The following is a 19,554-nucleotide window of genomic DNA, read 5'->3' as shown; positions in this document are numbered from 1 at the left end:
ATGATAAGGTGTAGCATCAACAACTTCTTGATCATGTGGTGCTAAAGCAACATCATTAGAAGTGACTTGAAAATCAACTACTTCAGCTACCAGATTTTCTTGGCTACCAGTTTTAGCTAAGGGCTGAACCTAGGGAAGGAATTGAATATCTAGAATAAGGGGAACATCAAGAATTAACTGAGTATTAGGGAAAACAGGAACATTAACAGAAATATCAAGAACATTAGAAGGAATATCTGGGACATCAGCAGGAATAGCTGGAGCATTAGGAATATCTGGAACGTTTGCAGGAACATCTTCTGTAATGTGGACGGGTGCAAGGGATAATCCTTCATGGTTATCTTCATCAAAAAGTTGTTTAGCAATTTGCTCAACAACTTCACCGGCAGCATAAGCAGCGATTTCTTCAATCACTTTATTAATTTGGTCAATCAAATTAACTGAAGGGTTTCCTCCTCTAGATTTCTTTTGGGAGAAGTGTGACCTTATCCAATGACCTCACCGAAAAGGGGTAAGTCATACACAATTGTTTTTGACAAAAACTCTAAAGAACGGACGGTTGGAACTTCACTTTCACTATCGTCAGAAGGATGAATTGGGGAAGGTAGAGTGGAGACTTCACGATTAGAGGGCCAGATAGGCTTGGCTGCCCCCTCTATATTCCTCTTTTCCCCAAGATTCTCCTTCAAGGGAGATGAAGTTTGCACCTTCTTAACTTTTTCTCTAGAGATGTCAAATCTTGACTGGAGGAAGGTCCCATGGACCGAAGTCTCCTCTTTTAAGTCTTTGATGAGCACATTTATTTGTGAAATCTTAGGGCATAAAGCATGCATTTTACACACTTAGAATGGAGCTACCTTTGGTTTTATGTTGTTTTTGTAGATTTTAGAACTTTTCAAGATTTAAGCAAATATTTGGAGTCTTGGGTATGAATCATTCAATTTTACACATCAAGAGGTGGGCCTGATCTAGAACATGATGGGCTAGAGATGTGATTATGGGCCAACTCCAAAATATTTTAGAGATAAAGAAGCAAATTTTGATCTCCAATTGAGATTATAAATTATTAATCAAATCTACAGAGATATTATTGAGATAGTCTTAATGGAGATAAGAGCCCTTGCATACTTCAATATCTTATTTGGGATTTGATCAAAGAAATAAAAAGAGGAAAAAGAATTATATTCGGAGAAGGAAGAGGGAATAATTCCGTTTTTGAATGTCTTTGTCCAATTTCTATTAAGCCCTTCATCGAACGGTCATCCAATGTCCAATTGAGCTGATTTTTGGAGGAGAGCTTCAAGACTTCTTGATACTCAAATCCAACAGTGGAATTGTGCATTTGATCTCTCTAACCCAGTCCGATTAGTATGCCAAAACCCTAATTGGTTGAGTCAGATAGGAACTCCGAGTTTGATTAAAATTATGTCAAAATTCAATCCCATGTAAACTCTATAAAAGGAGAGCATACTCCATTAAGGAAAAACGTGTTTTAGAGCTTAGGAAGAGCACATTTTCTTTTCTTTTCAGTTTATTTAAGCTCTCTCTAGTTTTCTTTGCTTGCTTTTGTGAGATTCTAATTTCTATATTGAATGTTTAGGTTTAATTTTTCTATGTAATGTAATGCAATTTCAAGTTCAAGTTTCAAGTTTCAAGATTCAAGATTCGTTTTTCTTTGGGTCTAGCAAATGCAGATCTAGATCATTCTAGATCTAGATCTGGTTGTTAGGGTTGGTTGAGATTCGAATCGTTTGTTCAATTCTTTTTTATTGTTTGAAGTTCAAAGATGCAAGTAAGTAACATTCTTCAATAATCTTCTCTCCCCCCCCCCTCCAATCCCGCTTCTATCTACCCAATATTCTTAATTTTGGATTTACTTTCAGCATTTATTTATTGTTCTTTCTTATCCTGGGTCCTTGATCAAAGATGCCAACAGTCGTGCATCTCTTTGGTTAAGGTTTCCTTTTTCCTATTATATTGCTCTATTATTTACTTTCTATAATTTACTTTCAATATTTATTTATTGTTCTCCCTTCCCCTGGGTCCTTGATCAAAGATGCCTACAATCGTGTCTCTCATTGGTTAAGGTTTCCCTTTTCCTTTTATTGCTTTGATTATTTCATTTCTGCAATTTTTTTTTCTTCTAATATTCGTTCCCCCGATCAATGGACTGTAAGCTACGGAAAAGGGTCCACAATCATAGTCATTATAATTATACTCCCCTTCCCTAGATCCTTAGCTGACACTTGGATCACTTCCCTTTTATTTTTATTTATTTATTGTTCGCATTTTTTCTACCTTTTATTAATTATGTGTTGGTTATGTTTGCTTTATTTTTCGTCTCAATTCAATTGCATTAGATGTATGGATTAGGATCACTCGTTTAATTTAATTAATAAGTTAAAATCTTTGAATCATTGCACTCTTGCATTATCATTAAGAAGTTAATTCTAAAGTGGCATATCTCCTTGAGACCGACCCCTTAGCTACATGATATCATGCCCTTGTGGTTATTTTTAATTTCACAAACAGTCCTCATCTTTTTTAGGCATTTTCTTTGTTGGTCTCATCAATTTCTTTTTCCTTTTAACCAAACTTTCTTCTCTCTTTTGGTTTTCTTTTTCTCCAATTTGACATCATCATGTTCTTCATGAGAACCATCATTGTCTTCATTAAGTCCTTTATCTCCAGCATTCTTTTTTCTTTTACTTTTCTCAGAAACAATTTCAGCTTCTTTCTTATTATGAACCTCTTGCTGAATGTTAGCAATGCTAGGGGCTTTCCAAGTTCCAACCCCTGGAAGTCAATATGAAAAACTCAGAAGAAAAAAGAAAAGAAAAGGACAAGGAAATGAAAGGAAATGTACATGGTAGGAAGCCATAACAGGCTAACTCATCGTCAGTCTTGAATTCATTAACATCTATTTGAATGCTAGAGGGAAACAAATCCCATGTTTTATAAGCATACTCATCCAGAGGAGGCCTCTGATTCAAAGGAGCCAAGGATGTAATGGAATGGAAACCCCATCAGGAGCGATAATTTAGGAAGTGGATGGCACAAAAGAAATATTTTTCTCTCCAGCCCTTGTTATCATGCGGAATGGACAAGTCAGCAAAGATAGAACGGTCATCCAGCTCGATACTGATACTGGTTCTCCTTGAAAATGCAAAAAACCACAGTGACTTCCAACTTTTAAAGTGTAATAATTCCTAAAGTGGTTGGCTGAAGGACTGCGTCCCATTTTCTGAACAAATGCCCAGAAAGAATTGACAAGTCTCTAACTATTTGGGGTCAGTTGGCAAGGACAAATTTTAGAATAGTCAAGAGGGGATTAAGCCCAGGGATTTAGAGAAATCCTAAACCCAACTTCTAAAGACTTGATATGAATGACAATAACTCCAAGAGCAGTCAGGTGGGCACGATCAGAAGGTTTAGGAACCCAAGCCATGAATTATGGAGGAAAGCGGTAATCTTGGAGATAAGAGGATAACTTGGCTTTCTTAATCTTAGCAAGGTACCATTCAGGGCCAACAATTTTCGGGTTCTTTTTCTCTTTCTTAGTATCAACATCTTTGTAAGGAACCATTACCTCATAGTGAGCATATGGAACGGGAACCCAACCTGGATTGGCGGCTTTATTGTGACTGATGGTGGAAAGACCAACAATATGTTCCTTTGAAACAGGTTTTGAAGAGATCAATAGTGTTATCAGGATGATCCATGAAGAAGCAAAAGAAAGATGGGAAAGGAAGGTGTTGCTTGTATCTAAAGATGCTATGCAATTGCATGTGTCGCAATCAAGTAATAAATATTAAGTAGAGTATCGATCCCATGGAGAATTTTATCTTTAACTTTCAATGTAAAAGTAAAACTGATTTAAATAAGATTAACAAGATTGATTTGTGATTGATGGACTAAATAAACAAATGACAAGTAATTAAACCTGAGAACCTAAATGGAAAATATGCAATAGAATGACCTTTAATGAATGATATGAGTGTTGGGAATCAATTTCCCCTCCCCTAAATTTATAATGCAGATACTATAGCAATACTAAAGCACAAAGTATATCAAGACCCTAGAACGAAAAGACATAATGGCATTTTCCAATCCACATATGCATTAGCATCCTAATTCAAAATCCTCATATTCTTATGGAGAAATGAAATGATAATGCAACTTATACCCAATTCCAATCATGGCAACATGAGGCAAGTGAGTAATCCTACCCAACCTACTAATTAGCTAAATCCAAATAAAGATAAAGGCAACGCACACCATTCAACAATCATCTAGACTCAATTAACCTTCCAGTTAGCTAAAATCACAGGATTCATTCATGGATGATTAGTCAATAAATGAAATTAATCAATAACTAACATGTTGAATTCATTGATAATATATTGTACTGCAGTAAAACTAAAGAATATTGAATAATTACAACTCAAAATACCAGTTCAGGTACTCTTATCATCCCAACACAGTAAGAACTTAGCTCATATCAGAATTCAAAAGCAAAGAAATTTATATAATCATCAACATCGTTCAGCTAGAGTATGAGAAAATATAATTATAAAACCGAGTAGAAAACTGGAGATGCAATACTTCAACACGAGCTCCAGCCTTCTTCTCCAACAGGTCTGTTTCTTCCACACGAGCTCAGCTCTTCTCCTCTTTCCTCCATTGTAAATCTGCCTCTCTTCCATTTTGTCGCCTCTTTCTCTTTTCCCCAAAAATTCCCCCAGTGATAGGGTAGAAATCTCAACTATAGGATTAGAATGTTTCCTTCTGATATCCAAGGCTGAGAACATTCACGTATTTACAAGAAGAAAGTCCCATTTAGTTAGCCCTTTTTAGTCATTTCTACGTGAGTTCATTCTGTAAATATTATGTTCCGTGATGCTATAGCCTCTTTACATCAAAGTTAGAAGACATGTTCTTCTTCTCTTATGGGTCTTCACCTACAACGCTAAGAGAAAGAGGGTCAAATTCATCCATTAATTGAAGAAAAATTCATGCAAGAATGACATAAAGGACTTTACAATACTTAAAATGTTAAGACTCACTAAAACAACATTTAATGACAACTAACACTAAAACAAAGATAAAATACTCTTAAATCAAGCTATCTCAAGTATAAAACTACAAAACTTAACTCTATTTCATAGAGTTATCAAAAGGTTCATAAAAAGTTTGACAGAATAATGAAAAAAAGTTGTAGGCAACAAAAAAGGCAAAGATAGAACTGAGAAGAAGATGAAGAAGAAAGGATGCAACAGAGAAGGAGTAAATATAGGGATTGAAACAACTTGATTGGAACTCTTAAATTTTGGAGGGAAAATATGATGATTCAAATCAATGATTGTAACTGATCAGAATCAACATCTAAGAAACAAAAGGTTGAGTTACCCAGATTTAGGAATAGAGCAATTGAACACGTGGAGAAGATGGATATCAAGAAAAAGGCATTGAAACCATATGTCAGAAGATCAATCATATCCGCTTAAAACGAAGGTTAGAATTTGTGAGGAGATGGTGAAATGTAGACAAGCTGAGGTCTTCATCAGATATTCAAACCGATTTTTGGGGCTTAAGTTTATTTTTGAAATACTTACAAAGATTGAGCATTTCCAAGGCAAGAAGATACAATTCCAAATAAGTTCAAACCGCAAGCCAAAATTCTAGTTTTGAAATTTAATTATGGTTTTGGAACATCAAACGTTGGTGAGTCTAGATCTCGCCACGTGGGCAGCAAGTTCCAAAATGAATTTTCAAGTTGAATGATTAACTTCAAAGGCAGAGGATTGGCTCTAATGAATTCAGTATTCATTGATGAACTCTCCATCTCGGAGAAGAATTTGATGATACCTGATGAACTTCGTTAATCAAATGATAAGCTCGGGACCCTTGATGAGCTATATAAATCAAAAGATGAACTCACGATTCCTGATGAACTCAGTTGATCAAAGGATGAGCTCAAAGTTTTGATGAGCTCTATATATTGAAAAATGAGCTTAGAATTTTTGATGAACTTTTTCAACTAAAGGATGAACTCAGCGTTTGAATAAATTCTCTTGACTAGAGATGAGCTCAAATACTGAAGAATTCTCACAGCCCAGATCAGGTGAAGAAATAAACTCGAGGTGATTAGACAAAGGCAATTATGACGATTAGAAGGAAAGCTTAAACCTCCTAACCAGAGTCTCAATTCGACTTCGACTTGGTAAGCGGCTTGGGGGCTCATGTTGTGGATAAATTACCTAGAAGCCGGTTTGCATTGAAGTCGACCGGCATTAACCAACGGTTTAAACCAAAACACGAGATCAAACTAAAAGCCACTCAATGATCTAATCGTTTTTTTTTTATTTCTCCATTGTTCAATCGATGGCTTAGGCAAGATTAAGTTAGTCAATGGAATCTATAAATAGGACTAAAGCTTAGGTAAAGGGTAACACACTCTCATTCACTCAAACATCCTACACTTTCTTGATCTTAAATATTGAAATCTCTCTGGAGCTCGCAACCCTAATCCTTTTTCACTCATTGACTTGATTGTTTGAGACAGAGTGCCAATCCAATCGCGCCTGTTTCTAATTATCGACAATTTTGTTAGGATAAGCTGGGTAAACCGGGTCAAACCAGATCTAGAGAGATTGGAGTGATTTATGATTTATAACTCCGGCAAATTCTGCACCAACAACTACAAATGCATTTGAGGCTTAACAATCGCTCTCATACATGGAAAGTAAGCTTTAACCGGGTCCACTATCAACACTCCAATGTTCTTGGAGCCATCAACATCTTATAGCAAATCACTGATAAACCTAACCACTTACAAAGTTCACATCATAAATGACAACATCAATGCCTTTAATATAAATGCATTTGAGGTTTAACAATCTCTTTCATACATAGAACATAAGCTTTAACCAGGTCTATCAATTATTCTTGGATCCATCATCCCATAACTACCATTTCTAATTTCTTCACTTTTTTTCTTTGCATCAATTTATATGATCACAACACCTCACATTCTTCTGTAACTTCATCATACAAAGCTAATGAGGCGTTCCGTATAAGTGACGTGACCATTCCACCTTTGGTTGAAAACATAACTTTTGCTTCCTTTCCAGTAACAGTAATGGAAGTTCCAACTTAAGCTGCTCATCTGAAGTTTAATGCATGGCCTTCACCTTATTACCAACTTGACCTCCTACAGGAACCAAAGAGAAGAATTTACCCTCGAAGTTTAATGCAAACAACTTGATGTTGTGGATACTTCTAACAATTGGTAGGCTCAAGGTGCTTGTGTTAGATGAGTGTGAGACATAAAGTTGGGCAGCAGGAAGTAGGTGTAGGAAATCCAACTCCCTCTTATGAAGGTTGAATAACAACATCTGAACTAATAGCCAGAGGAGTAGAAATCTTCTCCACCCAACTTCACCAAGCCCCCATCCTTGTGTCGGGCCTTATTTGAGTATAGGGGATGGGGGCACGGGCATGTTGGGTGGAGACGATCTGGAGTTGTATGTAATCTAGACAACATACAAGTTGCCTTTTGGAAGGGGGGGGGGGGGAATCTAGACAACATCAAAACAATCCTTGACTTATTTCTAACAAGAGATAGATCACTCTCATGCATGTTGTAATAGTTTAGATTCAACTCGTCTTTAGGGAGACCAACACCAAGGAAATGCTAGGAAGACATCCCATTGCTAGGTTGGGCCTAGAATCCCTAATCTATTTAATTTTTGAGATGTGTATAACACAACTTAGTAATGAATGCACATTATAGAGGCTTAGTACCTTGAAGACGAGATAAATCCTTAATACTACTGATGCGTCCAAAAACTGTTTAGCCTTTAGATCCCTTAAAGCTTGCTTGTAAAACAAGGTTGGACATGGGCCAACACCGTATTCAGGAAACCACCTCCAAAGGTTAAGTTAGCAATGAATCACCACAGAGCTATTATTTCCATAACTGTGAGTTCCTTCATCCTCACGCTACCTGCTGGTTCCTCCTTTGGACCAATCCAACCGGGTTCCTTGACCTGACCATGGTTGAACCCGGTTTGCTACTATTATATCCTCATCATGAGCCCCCCCACGCCATGTGATCGGGATGAAACGACCAATTTCTTGGTTTGCATTTTCTCTATCGTGATCATCGAACATAGTAGGTTGGAAACCAAACGTCCTCTCGTTCTCCAAACTTCACATTTATTACTTTTATATGCGCAACGATATGTTCATCGAGCCGTATCCACTTTCGTAAATGATGCCCCTTACGCCACATGGCCCTAGGGAGCAGCGCCATCATGATGGCCTCTTCTCAAACCATCAGAGTCCTGCAGCCGTTGATTCCCAAACAATCTCGTTCGTTGAATACAACCACTCGACTTCATCCTTGTCCGTTGATTGAAGTTAATATCATTCATCCAAAACCTTGTAACATCTATTCAAACCCCCTTTACATTGCCATTTCGTGAGCTCGCTTGTGCTTGAAGTCTTCAGCAAGTTCTTCGAAACTACAAGTGTTCCAATTCCGATATAATACTTCCTGCATCTACAACTCGCTCTAGAATCAAGTAAGTTTCTTGTTCTTCAACTCTCTTCCTTCTTCCATCTCCTTATTTTTCTCTTTTTGGGTTCATGATCTTTCCCATAGAATCACTTAGGTTTTCAATCCTTCTCCTTTTTCAACCAAACTTTAGAACATTTTCTTCCTTTTTCAATGGGTAGTGGCAAAACCTCTGATGATGATTCCGTCAATCGAATGATTGACGGAGATGATTTGGCTAACCAACCCATCCCTTCGGCTTCGGTTGATCTATCGGGCAATAAGAATGCGAGGATCATCGATTGTTGGTTGTCCTCCATTCACTCAAACCCTAGGGAACAACTAGGGAATGTTGCTGAGGGTATAATCATTTCACCCTCCCCTTACCGAAAGCAAAAGGCTTCTCATCAAGCGATTGCTGGGAGTTCCCGACTATCAAAGAGGCCTGCAAATTTCCCCTCCTTCTATTTTCCAATATTCCCCACACTAAAGTGGAAGAAATCTCCTCCAACTTCTCTCTTCCTTTCTCGTATCTCCTTCGGGTTCCTAACCCGGATGAGAGGCTGATTCTAACCCTCCCGAAGAGTTCTTAATTTATGTTGATACTCTGAAGAGTGGGGTGAGATTTCCCTTCTACTCTACTCTCTTGCTGAAATTCTTAACCATTAAGACCTTTGTCTTAGTATGCTTCTCCCGAATAGCTGGAGACATATTATAGGCTTCGTCGAATTGTGTCTCGACCTCAAAATCACCCTTCACTTTCTCTGTTCTCCCAATTCTACTATCTTAGTAAGTCCAACCCTCAGGGTTGGGTCTTTTCTCCAAGCGTCCCAAGAGTGAGCTAGGATGGTCGGGCAGCACCCTTGCTGAAGGGACTTGTCCATCAAACCATAAGGGGTGTCGCCATCGATATTTATTTTTTCGAGCACCACCTTCCGAACTTAACTTCCCGATCACCTGGAGCCACCGAAACTCCTACACCTAGGTGAATCGTCCTCTTCCCATCTCACCTGTAGAGGACAAGGCCATTCAAAAGATAAAGGCTATTTGAGTGCATCAGTAGATCCATGGCCTTGCCATGGAGTATGAGGCAGTTCTTTTGTGGTGGGGTTTGGCCCGTGGTGACCTCCCGATCCCTTATAACTTTGTCCCTGTTGTTTTATGCATATTCTTTATTGTACTAACCCTCCTTTGTTTTGCAGTGCCTCCCAAGTATAATCCAAAGGCTATTAAGGCCTTGGCTAACCAAGGCTTTGAGGCTGCCGAGGATCGGGCAGCCCAACCAAAGCTTACGCTGAAGGTTGTTTCCAATGCCCCTAAGGGGCTTCTGAAGGTTTGACAATAACCTATTGCCTAGGGAAAAGAACTTGTTAATGTCGCCAAATCCACCTACGAAGACGTCAACCTAGCCAAGAGGAAGAAAAACTTGGCGGGCGATGCTGCTTCTAAAAGGAGCAGGGTCGAGCAGGGGAGTGCTTACATCCCCCCTGGAAGTTGAAGGTTCGGGAATCTGGTCTCCCGTGATACTGACTTGGCCGTTGATTGGGGTGTCAACGCCCGAATGCCAGGTAATTGAGAGGTCCTAGACTCTATGGAGGATGAAGAGCTCGTATGCTCTTCCATCAGGTAAACTTTTTGGTTGTTGTTTTTGTTCGTCCTTAATTTTTTTTCTTTTGCCTTATCCTTTCTTGCTAACTTATTCTTTGTCTGTTCTCCAACTCCGATGCATCCAAAAATTCTTTAGCCTTCGGATCCCTTAATGTTTGCCTGCAAAACAAGGTTAGACGTGGGCCGACTCTACGGTCGGGAAGCCAGCTCTGAAGATTAAGTTAGCAATGGATCACCACAAAGCTCCGGCTAGTTGCAGAGCTTAATTGAATAATTTTAACGGAGGGTAACAATTCAAATACCTCTCGGGGTGGGTTTGTTGATTTATTATATTTTTAGGATGTCAATAATTGTTGCTATATGTTTTGGAAGGTCCTTAAAATTTTATTTTATTATTATTTTCTTTTTAGAAACGGCTCTATATATTTAAGAATGACCCACGAATGGAATCAGAATTACAAAGGTCATGAAAACATGGAAAAAACATGGCCAAAGAATCAGAGCCTTAATGGCATGAGATTCAGCTACTGCATTACACACTATCGTTTATTACTACTGTGATAGAATGGAATGGCCATGAACCTGGAGGCAAAACTCAATACATTCTGGATGACATGATGGATCTCCAAACACAGCGGAGTTCCATCTGCAATAATCAACATTAATGATTGCTTCATCTTCCTTGCACTGCCATGGCCTCAAAATCAAGTCCAAAATGGCAAGTTTATGCAAATCCCTCAATAGCCAATTATTTCTCTTAGAAGTTAGAACTGTTAAAACCCATACCATATGGATCTCTAAGTATGCACAGAAACATAAAATTGAAGAAACTCACAATTTTAACAAATTTGAAATCTAAGTGAGAGCCTTCCCTTGAGAAAACATACAACATACAGATTACCGGTGTTGGACTGATCTGTCAGATAATTGGCACAAAAATGGAGGAATTTACTTTGGGGCTTAGCCCCATTTGATTGTTCATCAAATACTGATCTTCACCCACTCTATAACAAAACTCTTTCATAGATATTACATAAGCTCTAACCGGGTCCTCTATCAACCCTCCAATGTTCTTGGATCCATCATCCCATAATTACAATTTCTAATTTTGATTTATATGATAATAACACCTCACATTCTTCTGTAGTTCATCATATAAAAGCTAATGAGGTGTTTGGACAATATCCTTGTACATTAATAGAGAAGTACACAGACAGTTTCCTCAAAATTTACAGTCTGGAACACCAACTGGGATCTTTGTACCTACCTATGAACAGAAAACAACTCAAGAAACTTTTCACCAACCACAACATCCCAGTTTGAGAGGGGATGCAGGTAATGCTTTCCTGTGCGGGAGCAGCTCTGTTCTGCCAAGGTTTCCCATACCTGGGCAATGGTTCAATCATGGTGGCCAGAAGTTCAAGGTTTAACATGATTGAGCAGAGAGACAAATTGTCCATCCTCATCGTTTAAGCAGATAAACTTCGACCCTTAGTAGGGAAGAGCAGTCAATATTCTCAGAACTACCTGCAGGGCGCAGCATGGTAAACACACTTGTTCATATGTTCCGCCTATTACTAAATCAGAAACGGATGATGCCAGAACATCAAAAGTAACTTCAGTGGCTCCGGTTACTCATAATATGACAGCCAGTGAGTAGCTTGTTCAAACGACTACCCTTTCAGCATCATTGGCTCAGATATTTGGAAGCGAGCAGCTTCCACAATTAAAAGCTGCTTTAAACCTCCCTAATTCTATTGGCTTTGTTCCTTCCCAGCCAACAGCGGGCATCACAGTTACTTTACTATCCAATAATCCTAACCAAACCACCCAGTCTAAGAAGCCATGTGATCTCAGGGTTAACTTTCAACGATCAAGCAGGCCTGTTGTCACCACCAGCAAACCTCCAGGGTGTTCATCGAGGACTGTTGAACAGAATAAACTAGCTGAACAAATGCCTCTAAAAGGTTCTGATCCATCAACTCACAAGGATAATGCTTCAGATAACATAAGTCTCATGAGTTGGAGAAGCTGGAGTCAGTAGCAGCATATGAGCCTGCAGTTAAGAATAATAAAGCTGACATTAGAAAGCAGTTAAGAATGATAAAGTTGACAATAGAAAGGATGGAAATAATCATTTTATATTATAAATCTGGTGAAAGTTCTATTGATCCTAATGCATAATTTTGTCTTAAATCTAAGTTCTTTTATTTTTTTCCCCTCTCCCCATCTGGAGGCATGTGGAAAGGTACTTGAAGAGCTCAGCCATTGCTGAAAAACCTTATTTTTTAATCAGTTCTTTATATCAAAATGACAATAAGTCAAATCATGGTGTTTTAAGTTTTTGTGTGTTTGTGAATTTTGGTTGTTAGCTTGTTCGACACAGAAGTATGGTTATGTATTTTTCCATTTTATATATGTGCTCTCTGTGCCCCTTTTATTTGCATCTAGATATTATGTGATCTTTACTGACGGGTTGGTACGGGCTCATATTTTCTTTTAGTAGATACTTATGGAATAATTAAAGCTAGTTTCTTTAATTGGCAGTATGACTTGAATTCATTTTGTAACGTTTTGAGACCTTAGGTTAGCTGATCTATCCTGCTTAATTCATTATTTCAAATGAAACCTTTCCTCTTGTAATGCAGCTCTTTCTATTTCTGTTATATGTGCCTGGCTGTTTTTGACAACATTACTTTTACCATATTGTGGCATAAAGAAGGTTTCACTTACCTAGCCACTTCAATCTTCATCCATTCATGCCATGTCAAATGCCTAAGTTTCCTCGTTTCCCTCCTGAAATTTTCCCAACACTTGCTGGTAGGCTAGTTAATTAGCAATAAGGTGTGAATGAGATAGATTGTAATACGTAGGTGTCATTTTCATATCAGACCTACTGCTGCTTCTTGTCTGACTGAAACTAAAAAATGATCTGCAAAGGCTTGGATGTGTTCACTTTGTTCTTTAAGCTCATTAGTCTCCTCTGCTTCTTTTGTACCCAGTGCTTGCATCATGCAGCCAATACGATATCAGTTTGGGGTATGTTCAGAAAGGTTAAAAACCACATCCATCGTTCAATATGAGTTTGTTTATGGGTAAAGGTTGCTTCCCCTAGTGACCCCCCAATTTCAGCCCGATCAGACCATTCAAACCCTATCTCCCTAAGGTCTGAAAATTCTGCATTTCATCTTCTTCCTTGAGAAGAATATCAAAACCCTAAGTTTGAACATTCAGACCTTCTTAAACCCTCTCTTCGAATTACGAACCAGCAAAGACGGACCCAAACCCCCAGCCTAGCCAAACCTATCCTACCCTTAATTAGTACGGGCTCTTATTCAAGAAGAACCTGGAAGATCTAACCAACACCCTGGGTTATATCATATACATTATCACTGACAATATATAGTATTACATTCAACTTAATTACAATATTAAAAAAAAAAAAAAAAAAAAAAAATTTTCAGTTCAGACAAATCAAATATGCCCTATAATGACTGCTGCCAAGTAGAGGTAGTTATTTATCTGCATACTCACATTAAAAACTGTGGTAATGTAATATCACCGTATAATACATAAATCGCTCACTCAAATGGCAATTATCATGATACCATATTAATTGGCACCAACCATGATCGATAATTAATGGTGCTGATAGATCTGACAAATGGCAGCGGAAAAATATTACCGCAGTCAAATATATAATATCGCATTTACTTTTGTTGTGATTAATGTCATACCACTGTATAAGAAACAATCATTGGCAGTCTACAGTAATTGTTAGCAAATGATAACAAACGGCTGACTATTTATGGCTCCTAAAATTTTATATATGTTCACGTTCTTTTTTAACTTTTAGCTAATCTGAGTGTTGAGTATATTATTTACCTAGAATTTATGAGATGTAAGAAATCTTGTTCTTGTATCTAATATTCGGCTAAATTTCCTTTGGAGTTATAAATGAATCATATGTTTCTGCATCTTCAGGAGCAGTAGAATGTCATCGTTATGTTCTCACACATGTACACAAGTGCACAAGAACGCATGTGCACACACACATACAGAGACACAACGCTAGAAAGAGATTAAATTCTAAGTGAAAAAAAAACATTGATTAGGTAAAGGATATAAACAAACCTATATTCTGGTAAATCGTTGGTCCGATTTGCATGCACATCCTTGATTTTATTGATTAACTGAGATGGAAACATGCATGGAGAAGTTATTAAATGCATTAAGCAAGGATTTAAGATGGTTTATACAGAAACAGAAAATACCTTGTAATTATCATGCCAGAGTTGTGGTTGCTCTATGTCAAACTCTGTAGAAGCGATTAGTACGACTAACAAACTAATAGAATGAGCAGGCCCCATGGCCTTTTGGCTCTAAATTATCTGCAAGACAATGATCATAGGGTCATTCATTGTGTATGCTAATTTGCATTGTATGAGATGTCCTGTCTTCATATTTTCAAATAGAGGATAAGGGAAGAAATAAATGCCAAAAAAATTAATAAACATATGCCAATATAATTTACTCAAACCAGTATCTGAGGATAAGCCATTGAGCTTAAGTTTGCTTTCACTTTATCATAAACTCCATCCCTTATTAAGGGATTTCTTCCTCAAATAACAGGCAGGAGCAAGAACTTAGCTTTCAGAACACCGAGGAGGAAATTTTTCCTTGTGTCCAACTTGCTTTGGGTCCTATGGAAAAGTTAAAATGATAAAGCTCATGGAGATTCATCAAAAACTCCTCAACAATTGTTGTTCAATATTATTCAGAACACCGAGGAGTAGTTCAGTTACAATGGTAATACGAAAACGATGTGCAGTTTAAACAAACCTTGAGTTGAGATTAGATGAAAGCTCCAACTTATATAGATGGATTAAAATTAATGTAGATGGATGGATCCTCTTTAAAAATAAATAACTCATATCAAGCACGATTCAATGAAGTAGGTCAAGATTAATTTTGCAAGGAAGAATGCATTTATGCTTTTCAGAATGATTAATTCTCGGCTATGCAATTGGGCCTTTTGAAAGTCATCATAGAAAGGGACAACATTTGCATCATGAAGCCGGTAAATTCTGCTTTTAAAGTTCCACCATGGAAAATAAAAACTTTCATTCAAATTGAAAGAGACTGCATGAAATCCTGTAACTACTCCGGTCATGAGGTAATCTTAGATCAGATCAAGCCAAAGGAGGAACCGATAAAAAAATAAAAAATAAAAATAAACCACAAAATCGAGATCACTTGGAGCCCAAAAACGAGGACACAGATCAATATCCAGCGCAATACCGCAAGAACAAAAGAAGAAGGAGAAGAAGCAATGATTCAAGAATATAATGAGGAGAATACTGTGGTAAATCACAACATCTGAGCATAAAAACCACATTTTTCCTACGTTGACGAAACGGATCTGAAGTTAGATAAAAACAAAAATTATAGATCTGCGAACTTACCACCTCGATGCGCTCGAGGAGAAATCCCAAGCCTCTTTCGGATCGAACAGAGGAAAATCCTGAAGATCCACAAGCTCGATTGGTTACAGGATTTTATGCAGATCGCATGCAGTCTCGCTCTTTATTAGTAGAAAATTTTGGATATACTTTCATCGAGGTTTTAAGCTTAAATGTGTTTCTATTTCAATCAAAAATAAAAAATGTGAATCACAAAATGAAACCCGCATAGAAAGAGATTTTATCGTGTACTTTCATTTAGGCCTGTTTGATTACATGAATCTAGAGTTTTGGTTGTAAAAATCTCTAGATTCATGAAATCTAGATATTAACCTTTTTACACTAAAAACGTGAATTTTTAGATTTATGGGTAAAAAGTGAAATCCAGAGATTTCAAAAAGCTATACATTTGTATATTCACAAAATCACGTCGATCAAATAGTTTTTTAGGATGAATCTACATATTTCATTCTACAACCTCACATTTAATTTTATAAATTATGACTCCATAGATTTGAAATCTCTAGATATTTGAAATCTCCGAACTCATAAAACCAAACAGGCCATTAACCAATTACAGGGTAATCAAAAACCTTATGTTTTCTATTTTAAACCTCAATTTCTTATACATACATAGATTTTTTTATTTTTTTATTATTTTATGATAAAGAGAAATTTAGATTTAGATTATAGTAGTAGCTACATCTAAGATGAGAGGTAGTGTCTTTATAATTAGACCCTATGTTTATTATAGTCAAATTGAGTATCCAGTCTCTTGTAGTGTCCTGTTTTAGATTACAAACTTCTAGTTTCGATGTGATGGGCATCATCATCGCTAATAAAGGAAAAAAAGTGGGTGATAGTTGTGGTATCGCCTTGCCTCTAGTGTGCCTATGGTGAGATGCTTATCAAGAGTTTGATCACACCAAATGTACTATAATTGTACATTATGTTGATGACCTTTTTGTATTATATAGTCCAAATAGTTTCAAATAAGTACTTCAAAAGTTACCCCGTTGGGCCTTGCCTTGTTGTAGATCCCTAATGATTCTATTCTAGATCAGTCCTACGCTCCATCTCTCGCCCTGTGGCTCAGTAAACATGCCTACACATAAAAGTGTTGGTAAGTTTCCAAAATTTGTTTGTGAAGTCAAACATTTAAGGCAAGTTGTTGATGAATTGGCATCATTATTTGTTAGTTCATCTAAATGATTTTGACATAGGTTTTGGTCCCTTATCCAACTATTTATTTTATATAGAGTCTGAGTTGGGTTTAGATTTTTATTGTTAGTTAGTTTATCATTCCATTCTAGCCAAATAAAGCAGCATGTGATTATAAAATTTGAAAGAAAAAAAAACCATTTTCTTTTGTATTTTTATCCATATTACACGGTCATGAAGGAAAGAAAAGCAAAGATTAAGGAGAGAGTTGTTTCTTATGAATTATGTTCGCAGTCTTTGCGGTCCCGCTGCCCATATTCTCTTTGTCCAATCACATGATATGAAGAGATGCAAATTCGATTATTCGGAGTTGTTGCATAAGACACATATTAGGCTTGTTGCCATTCATTAGGAGAGAATCTTCTTTGTTGGTAGACCTGCATTTAACAGACGCCAAAATAATATTTTACATTTTGGATGTATTGGTAGCTTTCATAAAAATCTCCACCAATGGGCATAGTTGGCTATTGGATCATGACTATTCATCTTAGTTAGTGCAATTCTTGCTAGTTTTGCAGTAAATTCACCAGTTGTTGATAAGAGTGACAGCCATGAGTCCGAAGTTTGGGGTGGGTGAATTGAAACAATTGACAATGATGGAGGTGAAGGTATTAGGCTTGTGTGATTCTGTTGAAGTGCCTCCCTATTGCTTTGTTGTTCATAGACTTCTCTGACTGTAGCTTGCCTTTTCCCTATTAAGGGGTTGAAGTCCCCTACCATATGGTCTGTTGTTAAATCTACCCACGAGTCAAACCAAAAATATGTGTTATTCTCGTCCCCAATTTTCCTTTGTACCATTAATCGAAGCATTGGGATGATACTTGTAATGCTCTTCCATATCCAGGATCCATTTTTATGTTGAACTTTGGGGTCGAAAATGGACAAATTGGGGTAGTATTTTGCTTTGATGATTTCTCCCCAAAGAGAGTTAGGATAGTTGAGGAGCCTCCATCCTTTCTCGAGTAATAGGGCACTATTAATCTGCTCCATACGCTTAAACCTTAGTCCTTGTCTATTTGGATTTACAACATCTTTCTTGCTCACTCCAACAAGAGAATGCAACATATGCATCTCGAAACTGAAAAATATCACCGACTCAAAAGAATGCACCGTCTCAAAGCAAAAGCAACAACTGGGGTGTTTATCCGTTCTCTCTCTCTTCCCTTTTCTCGCTTTCCTGCTCACTCTTGCAACCAAGCGTAAACTTCTAACCTGAGAGGCGTCGAGCTGGAGCTGTCTACCATCGTGAGCGGTGGAGCCTAAAACACTTATGTCCTCGAGATTTTCCCTTTTATTGTTTGATGAAGCTAAATAAACTCTGATTTCTCTTGTCTCCGAAGTGGATGCTCGATCTAAACTTCGAACGAGTTTAATGGGATTTATGATTTGTACGAAGGTGTCTTGCAACCAACCACCACTCCAATGGGTTTAATGGCAACTTCATCAATATCCCTTTTGTTAAAACTCCCTGTTCCCAAGCTGATTCTATACAACCTTTATATGTGTTTTTCCTTTTCTAGATCTATACTAACGTCTGCTCTGTCGAGTGTTGTGCTTGTTTTGGCTTCTTCTTGCAGTGAGAATGGGAAGATATAGCGACCATGTTTCCCCACATCATGGACGACACACAAAACACCTCCCTTGCCGTGGCCCGCCGACTCATTCAATTTTGTGGAAAGACCTCTTTCGGATACTTGGAAGGCATTGCATCCTTCAAGTATTCATCCTAAGGCTGCTGGAGAGCCATCCCAACGTAGAAGGCCCCTGAGTCACTCCTTGTTTGGGTATGCGATTGGATACCCTAGCAAGCATATCACCATCACCTGGCAAAGACTCGTTGAGGCATGGACCCCTCTGGGAGCTATGGAGGTTGTTAGTGTTGGGACAGATACTTTCAAAGCCGCATTTCATTCTTAAGACATGAGGAATAGAGTTGTTTCACTTTCTCCATGGTGGTTGGAGCATTACATTCTCCACCTCAACTTGGAGCCTCTACGTGAAGGAAGGCGAAATACTCATCTCCCCCTATCGCTGTGTTTGGATTCAGCTTAATGGCATAAGCATTGATTGCTACAATTATGAAAGGATCAGGAAGGTTGCAACAGGTTTAGGCAAGGTCATTGATATCTAGATGCAAGCATATGTGGCTAGACTCTCTGTGGATGCTGCTAGAGTTAAGATCATGTTCAACATTAATGAAAAGGTTACTCCTACTATTTCAATAAGAAATGCAAAAGATGAACAACTGAATCTACAAGGTTGGTATGAATTTAGAGTGTTGTGCTCCAAATGTGGAAAAATAACACATCAGATGAGGTATTGCAAGTCTAGTGATGATCAAAGGGAAGATGGAAAATAGAGAGGTTTTGATGAGCATGCCCCTCTCTCGGTTGAAGTTGGACCTTATGTTGGACTAACAACCGAGCCTCTCCTTACAGGAGTGGCAAGGCTTCACTCCACAAGAAACCTGGGAGAGTTGTTCAATCTCCTAGCTGATGATGATGGGCAGAGGCAAGCCGAATAAGCAACAACCCTGCCAACCTGTGGACTCAATCCATTTTTCGAACCAACTTTAAGATGCTGAAATTACCGAAGGGAAGAATATCTACTATGAAAGTAACACCCATATTGGAAAAGAAATCTTCAAAAGCGTGGAAGCAACTAAGAGGGCAAATCCTCTTCAGGAATTTTTACTTGGCAAAC

At 37.8% G+C, this 19,554-nt stretch overlaps 1 long non-coding RNA gene across 1 annotated transcript; it reads right to left on the bottom strand.

Moving 5' to 3' along the window:
• Positions 1-10,492: 10,492 nt before the first annotated feature.
• LOC149028810 (uncharacterized) lies at positions 10,493-15,822 on the bottom strand. Its single transcript, XR_016170625.1, has 4 exons — positions 15,634-15,822; positions 14,443-14,559; positions 14,303-14,361; positions 10,493-12,224 (listed from the first exon to the last, which is right to left on the bottom strand). It is a non-coding gene; the product is annotated as an uncharacterized LOC149028810 (long non-coding RNA).
• Between the last annotated feature and the right edge of the window lie 3,732 nt (positions 15,823-19,554).

The sequence above is a fragment of the Hakea prostrata genome, chromosome 1, assembly GCF_041222555.1.
Source record: "Hakea prostrata isolate BN-2017 chromosome 1, UWA_Hpros_2, whole genome shotgun sequence".
NCBI classification, from domain to species: Eukaryota; Viridiplantae; Streptophyta; class Magnoliopsida; order Proteales; family Proteaceae; genus Hakea; species Hakea prostrata.
Note: the sequence above shows the minus strand (reverse complement) of the source record. Positions and strands in the feature narration are given on the sequence as shown.